Genomic DNA, 8,812 nt, shown 5'->3' with positions numbered 1-8,812 from the left:
TCTTTGACTGCGGGTTCCTAATTGTTGGGTCCCTCATTCTCACCAAGAATAGGAAACTGAGAAGCCTCAGCATTTCCTCTTGACTGACTCCCTTCATACTCCTTGCCCATTCTCTCTCCCCTTAGGAAGGAAAAATACCATAAACTTTGCCTTTGTTGATTTTAATTTTAAAAAAAATGGACAAAACCAGTCTTCAAAATCTGTTTCATCTTCAAAATAAATTATCTTCTTTTCCAAGTATAGCATAAAAAGCAGCTGTCAGCAAATCCAAATCAAGTTATTTATGGAGCACATAACCACAGTTGGAAGCCCATATACTTAGATGGTTAGAAGATGCTGAAGCAATTGTGCCCAGCAGTGTGGGCTAAAGAAAATGTTTGACCAAACATCTACAAAATCTTTTGTTTCTTGTTGAAGTATTCTATCAATTAATTGAGACAGCCAATAGAGTATCATCCTGATGCTATTAATAGAGTTGCATTCCTATTTTTCTGATAACCTCATATTAATGTGGGAGAGGATATATAGTTACAGATTCCTCATATCAGTGAATTTTAGAAAAGAAGCTTACTACCTAACTATTAGCAGTATTCCCTTAGTGCTCAGAGCCTTCCTCATGGCAGCATGTTGGATTTGCAAACACAGAACAAAATGATGGGTTTACACTCACTGCAGGAATTGAAGCAGTTGTTTTGCTCACCAGTAAGTGATAAATTAAGTTCTTGCTAGGACTCTGTGCAAGCATCAGTAAGAGAGAGTCGCTCTAGACCACTGTAAATTATTACTCACTCAACTATGAAACCATCCCACATTTACAAACTCCTAATCCCTAGCTACCTTGAAGTATTTCAAGCAAATTTGAGATTTTTCAACTTTGTAGCACAGATAGTGGCATATGAACTTTAAGTTTGTGTATGAATCCACTGTGTGGTCTATGTTCAAATTCAGCATCATCTTTTAATAGGTGAAAATGTGTGGCTGGGTGGATGTTCCTGGGATGCAGATGGAAGAGTTGAGTAAACTGGGAGCTGTGCCTCAGTCATGCAAATGGCAGCACATACTGCTACCCTTGGTGCTCAGGAGGGATGGGGTGCTACAGGATGATGAATCTTTCCACAAAATCCATTTTGGCTGAGGAGCTTAAATTTGTCCCCTTACATGATTTTTCAGTAATCCATTCAAATAGGAACAATTCTCCACTGCTCTGCTGCTTTGCTTTCATTTTAGTGGTGTGTGAACTGTAAATGCTACATTAACCCTTATTACATTGGTAGGGCATTTTCCAGCAAAGTAAAAGATGCTAATGTGAATGACCCTCAGGCTAAAAAATATTATATATATATATATATATATACACACACACACTATGCTTAATTTTTATGTTGTATATCATATGTATTACATACTCTATATTCTATGTTGCGTTTATGGTTTATATTATATATATAGACAATATGTAATATGATTGTATATCGTACTATACATATTATATATTATACACATATATTCACTGTGGGTATATAGACATGTATATACATAAGGATTATCCTCATCACAATCTCTGGCCACATTTTCACAGAAATGGTGGAAACAATCACATTTTTGAGGAGTCAGACTTCTGGTGTGTGTTAGTCATGGTCTGATCAAACACTAAGGAATTCTGAAGTGATTTAATTTCTAGATCTTTGATCAACTTAGTCAAGAGTGAGGAACTCAGTGCTCAAAGTAGTTCATGTGCCTGTTTCAGGACACATATGGATCTTTTCTGCTGAAGCTGCTCTTCAGTATCTAAAGCTTGTGTTTCCTTGAATACTGATGTTTGTTTGACCTATGCAAAATCATGGCATTGACCATTAAAATTTGAACCCCACAATTTATACATATGCAATCGCATTTCCTCCAAATAAACCAGTGTGGTAGGACTAACACTAGCAGATATAGTGTGAAGTTTGAGAGAAAATTACCCCTTATGGAATTTGCAAGTGTGTCTAAACGAATAAGTTAACCTCTACACTCAATGTGTATTGCAGAGACAGATATGAGACTTTTCATCTAGTACGTCTCCCTCCAACTGTACCGTGCAGGCGTGACTTGATTTTAGACCTGGATTCTTGGAATATTTTGGCTATTATAACAAGCATTGCAGACGTGTAGCGCTAAAAGTGTGTGTCAATACAAACCGCAGCCCGCTGGTGGCAGCAATTCGTTACGAGTGGACAAAATTGCTTGAACAGCACGGAGTCTGCACACATACACGTAATTTATGGGGAGAGACAACCAACTCTTACATAGTTAAATCTATAGTGTTGCTTCTCTTTCTTATTCCATAATTTGGATTTCATCAAGACCACAGCTGTGAAAAAAAACTTATACTAAAAGTGAGGGAGACTAGTCATCCAAAGATAATGAGGCTACGCATGTAAGTTGAGATGTGCTCCCTTTGAGAAGTTTGGTGCCATCCCCAGTTACACATCCATTCTGTATAAGGAACAGTAAGTAACTGCAATAAATGGAAGTTGGACTCAATCCCTTCCTTATTAATATCCATGGATGGAAAAAAATGGAACCTAAGTATTTTTACTTTCTCCTCCTGTGTGATATCTTGCATTCAGGTGTGAAGTATCTGTACACCTCTCTGCATAAATGAGTTCTGCCTGCCTGCCTGCAGTGATGTATTTTGGCAATAATCCACTATGTCAATATGCATTAGTGTTACTGTTGTTGTTTTTCCTGTGTATGTGTGTAGTAACTTCCTACCGATCTTAAAACATGCCAGGAAATGCTTTTGTTTCTGTTAAACAAAAACAAACTTGTTCCTAGTGATAATGAGCAAGAGAGGTGACACTTTAGATGCCACAGGCCCTGCTACCACCAGAAACTGTGAGTAACGCCGGAGGTTCCTTTTCCTGCAAGGGAAAATGGACACTGTTCCATCTGCTCCTGCCACTACTTTTTACTGCCAGCAACTGTGTCTGTGGTTGCATATCTCTAAGCCTGATATTTTAAACACTGAAATCGCAAGCTTTATGAATTTTTAATCTCTAGCACTGGTCCATACCCATCTGTGTGGAATAACTTGAACACCACGTGGTGCATTCCTGAGCCCCCTGCCCGCCTGCTTTGATTGCCCCAAAAGGAATACTAGTCAACATGAAATTGTTTGAAAAAGTAAGAAAGTGAAAAAACCTGAGAAAATCCTAAGTGTCTACTAAGCACAGGGTCCTTTTCAACCCACATATCCTGTGTGTGTGACTTTGCTTCAACAGATGTCCCTGCCAGTATGCACCTCTGTTTACACTCAGACATTGTAATTCCCCTCTGCCTTGAAAGAAAAATGTGAGAGAAAAAGACTTTGGAGTTTCAGGAGCTGTGTGGGTGCCAGGGACACTTTTTCTGTCACACATGTTCGTGAGGTGATGAAGCCTTCATGCTATGAAAGCTGTGCCTTTCATCCTCAAGGAGGTAACTGCCCCAACACATATGCACACACACACACACACACACACACACACACACTCACATTCCTAGTCCACTGCCATCTGTGGGATACACCAGAGACAACTAAAATCCATGGTTGTGGCACTATGAAGAAAGCACCACATCAACAAAGTTTAGATGACTGGAAGTGCTTTACCTCAACAGATTCATCCTTCACTCCTTACCCTTGAAGATTGAATATCAAGAACATAAGTCAGGTTTTGAGCAGACCTCCTAGCACCACCTTGTTGGGTGGCAAACTTAGTTTCTTCTCTTTTTTTCTTCTTTTTTTTTTCTTTTCCCCTGAAATTAAATTAAATTAAGCAGTGAGTAGTGTTGAAAAATAAATAGATAGTATAGATAGATAAACCCATCTGTAAACTTTCAAAAACCTTACCTGCCTACAATCTTAAAAGAAACAAATGATCGTTGCACTGGTAAGGGTTTGAAAAACCAAACACAAAAAGCTTGATAGCTGAGTATGTTTAAGATGGTTCTAAAGCAAATGCCTCAGATATAGCTAGCAGCATTCGTCACAAGCAGTAAAATCCACCCAAGAAAATCAACATAAAGCAATAAACCTGGGGTGAGTTCCAAGTTGCCACTGGTTTAAAGACAGCTCAGAGATAGCGATATACAGAGCACATAGCACAGGTGTGGTATCAAGGGTTAGTGCTGTTTCCCAAGCTAAATAAATTAGTCTTGCTGTTTGCTCCTGCATAGTGACTTATGCTACTCTTCTGTGTCATGCCAACCTGTCATGAGAATGTTGGCTGTGGAGGGAGGGAACCGTACTGTTGGAATTACATAATTCACCTAATTAATGATGTTGGGTACATTTTGTTGTTCTGAAACGCACCCATGAGTACCATATACAACGTGGGTATCATGGGGATGTTCTCTGACAGGTATTTCCCTATCTCTGTGCTCTTTCTTAAAAGCAAGCGGATTGGCAATCCTCAAAGGGACTGACAAGGCCCATACAAAAGCCTAGGCAGTTTGATGCTGTTAGTTAGTTATTGTTTCATTCTGAGTGTTTACTTCAGTCATTCCTTTTTCAATGGAATTCTGATAAGAATAGCTACCTTGTCTTTTGTACATATGAATGTCTTTGTATGTTGAATAGACACCACATTATTTTGAACACGTATCTAGCTTTACCTTTGCATTGAAAGAAACTCATATTCAATGGTGACATAAAAATCCAGTCTTTCCATTTGCCTGAGATTTCTGTTTGTTGTCTCTATTGATATCCATGCATAAAATTAACTCTTTTCTTTAGGAGAAGACTAGTATTGCAGGAACAAGGAGTTGCTGAGTTGCCCTAGGAGAAATGATTCATCATGTTTTTGTGGTGCATTATGCTGATGTTGTCACTTACATGCTTTCAAAATTATTATATTTACTCATATAATTGAGAGGGAAGAAAAGGTGCTGCTAAATTCAGAAAGTCATGGCAAGCAATAGTGAAAATCTGGCACAGAGATGCTTTTCTTCAGGCAGGGGATAGGCTATGGTATTGTTTTCAGCTCTCTCAGGTACTTTGCAAATCAATCACTGTTTCTAGAGATAGCTTTCAAACATAGTGTTTGCGTATAGAATCATAGAATAATATAGGTCAGAAAAGACCTTTAAGGTCATGAAGTCCAACCATTAACCCAGCACTGCAAAGTCCACTGCTAAACCATGTCCCCACATGCCCTGTGTGAAAAACATAAGACAAGTAACTAAAAACTTGGTGGTTCCCTGCAAACTTACAGAAATCTTTCCGAAAGTTGGAAACACTTCTCTTTCTTCTTCTCCATTTATTAAAAATTGCAGAGCATGATGACAATAAATTCTTAGCATCCATCGAAAGCTAGAAACCACAGTTGAAGGCCTCCTCATCTTGTTTGCTTTATTACTGATGGTACGCAGGCAGCCTTCCACTTGGAGTATCTAATAGCCTTGCTTCCAAACTGTTGCATTGCCACAGCTTTCTTAGTGTGATAAATAAAGGCTCAATGCTCTTCATTTATTGTTTACGGGTATAGGCAAGGCAGGGAAAGCAGAGTCAGGCAGATTGGTGTGGGAGAGGAGCATCTGCTGCTGGAGGGTATTTAGCTTCCTGTGCAGCAATCTGAGCTTCCCAGCCTGGCTTCTCTTCTCTCATAAGCACTGCTTTCTGAAAGTCATGACCTGTTGCAAAGTTCCCTTTGTCAAGCACAGTAAAAAACGGAAATGCTGCTTCTTGTAACGCCAATCAATGGCAGAATCTGTCCAGCTAGGACAAGCATTTCACAATCCGTCTTCTGAAATTAAGTGGCTGGCGGATGGGAAGTTCCTCCTTTTAAAAACGTTGCTCCATGAATCAATTATCCTTTTTTTTTTTTTTAAATTGTCGGTAGCAATCGGTGGAATGTGACACACCACAAATATTGTGCTCTGGTGTTTGAAAAACTGAACACCCAAACCCTGAAGTCCCTGTCAACACCCTGCTGCTGTTGGCAGGGAGACTGTGCAGCAAGCAACTGCCCAAAGGGATTGTCTCTTCACTTACACTCTTGGGCTCACTGCCAGCTCCTGTTTCCTCTAGCAGCATGTGGAGTGAGAGAAGGCATCCTCTCTCAGAGACTCAAGCATGTGAAAAGAAGATTTCACATGTGAAACTGAGACCTGGAAAACAATCACTTGGCTTCTCTCCCTTTAATTTATTTTCCGTATGATCGAGAAATTCACATATAGAATTTATTTTTAGATTATTAGTCATTTTATGTGCCTGGGATCCCATTATTAATAATAAGTTGAGATGGAAATTAATCTTGGGTGCTTTATCACATGATGTTTCATGTTCCCCTAATTACTTTTTTTTTAATAAATGCATAAAGTCTGTGGCAAAATTAGCTTAAGGTTAGAAGATTTGTGCTCCTGATCATGTTTCAGAACATTCTTCAAATAGAGTTCAAGGAAAAGCCCTCTGAAGTCAATTTGAGATACAGACACTTCCACTGACATCTGCTAATACCTATTTTAGCTCCTGTTGCATGGCCTTGAGCAAGTCTTTCATCATCACATTTAAGCAAATGTGATCAGTGCATATCCTGATCCTGGAAAAGGAGTGTTCCTGTTTTTTACAAGGCTTCAAACTTAAACATATGAATGAGATGCAAGAACCATGGTTTCCCACTTGCTACCTTTCCTACAATGTGAGTTTCCTAGAAGGCAAGAAAGAACTTGCTGCCTTGCTCTAGTTCAAATCCTCAAAGGTGTTAGCGAAAAGCTATGTTAGTGAGGGTCCAATCTCCTTCTTGCAAATGGAATCAGTAATGTGCTGAAAAGTGCTCTCCTTTAACATGCAAACGACTGAGAGAGTGTATGTCTAGCAGGGTACTACAACACCAAATATTTGTTGACTGATTTATTTTTTTTAAATCATCACAATAAAAAAACAGCTGACACAAAACCCACTAAAAAAATAAATGATCAGCTCATTAATATTGAAACTAAGAATTCCTAAGCTAACTATGCATTACAACATTTGGCCTGGGACATTTACTGAGGATGTCAACTCTGCCCCATTCAAGTGTGCTTTTGAGTTTGTTATCCTCAGAAATTACTTGACATGGGACAGTCTTGTATGAACACGTATCTTCCTTGCATTCTCCACATAGCACCAAATAGAAGCAAATATAAAAGGGCATGGAGATATGCAATTTCTGTAGCCATACCACTAATGTAAACTGCTATAAAGAGGATTTTTTTACAGAAATTAGCCTACATCCTGCCACAGAAACACAACAACCTTCATTTTGCTTCAGCAGAACAATATTGCCTTCATATACATAGTAAACAGCAGAGAAACCGCAAGAGTGTAAATCTTTCATTTGTCACTGTCTCTCAGAACTATAATTGAATCTAAGCTCAGCAGAGGAACCTGGTTTGCAGATAGCAGCAAAACTCCATCTAAACCTGTGGCTTACACTGATTTAGGGGATCCATGGTTCTGTCTCAAAATGAGCAAAAGCAAAAGAAGGCAGTATTGCTACTGGACAAGCAGTTTCTGAAAAAAGCCAGACCCCAGTCTGCAAATATTTGCTGTTCTTTAATTTCAGGAGCACGTTTCCTGCACTGAGGTCAGGGAAATACTGATTTGCTCAGTTACATTGGTGAGCAACTAGAGCAGCCACAGAAGAGAACAATTCTAAAGAATACTTTTATTAAATTTACTCTCACTTAAAAGGCAGAAAAATCTTTGGCAAAACTGAAAAGTCTGAGACTGCAACATCACTGGGTATGCTTATGAGCTGATCATCAGGGAAATTTCACAATTCCTGGTCATGGGGTTCAATGCTCAAAAGTGTCAAAACAGTAAAGGGCCATAAACTTATTTTACAGAACTTGCTCAAAAGCTAGCAGAGTTAGCTGGTATACAACACAGTGGATCCCTTGGGAACACTTTTAATGCCATTACTATGAAAATCTGTAAATATCCCCAAATTATACGATATATTCCTTGTAATTTCTTTCCTGAGTGATTCCTTTGGCCTTCCATCTTGCACAGTTCCTGGCTTACACCACATTCTGTTTTGGAGAAGATCACGGACTACAGGAGGAAAGCACACTTCATACACCACACCTCCAAATGCAAAGGAGCTTGGCTTTAGGAAGACTGTGGGCTGATTTGAACTCCTGGTTCACTACAGAAGGTATTATTTGGATTGCCATGGGGACAAGATTCTACCTCCTTGAAAATACAGCTCTAGAAATGCTATGAAAAATAGCCAGCCAAGAAGGAGGGGGCAGCCACGAAAAAGAGAAAGCAGCATCTCCAGGGAATTTATTGAAATCTATTTATAGTTTTCCTTGCATGTATTAATACTGTTTGTGACTCAGGGCTTTTAATTCACCAGCAATCTCCTCACATCGGACGCCCTGCTGGTGGGCAGGGAGCAGGGAGTGATAAGGCTCAATGGCTTCCATTCAAATGTCCCAGAAGCGGCAGAAATTAAGTGAATTCCCACACGCCTGCTCCTGTGCCCCCTCGCACCTCGAAAGCAAGCGTGCCTCTGCTCCCTTGAAGGGCTGTTGCCAGACAAAGGCGCAGAGATTTCCCCGTCTCCTTGTCAGTCAGCCTCACGCACACGCACACATGCACCGCCCGGTGTCTCTCGGCCCTTTCACGTGAATAATTCAGTTTATTCCCTGATGCGGCAATTGCAGAAACAGGAATCACGCTTCCCATACAGTCCTTTCTTCTGCCCTCTCCCTTACAACAGCTGCCCACCTAGCCAGATGATGCTGGGGTTGGGACCGATTGCTGCTCGGGGATGCCTGTTTGAATCCCCCGAGCCGAGGG

Source organism: Manacus vitellinus, unplaced genomic scaffold, assembly GCF_001715985.3.
Source record: "Manacus vitellinus isolate BGI_N305 unplaced genomic scaffold, ASM171598v3 scaffold_7_pilon, whole genome shotgun sequence".
NCBI lineage: Eukaryota > Metazoa > Chordata > Aves > Passeriformes > Pipridae > Manacus > Manacus vitellinus.
This window is presented reverse-complemented; position numbering follows the sequence as displayed.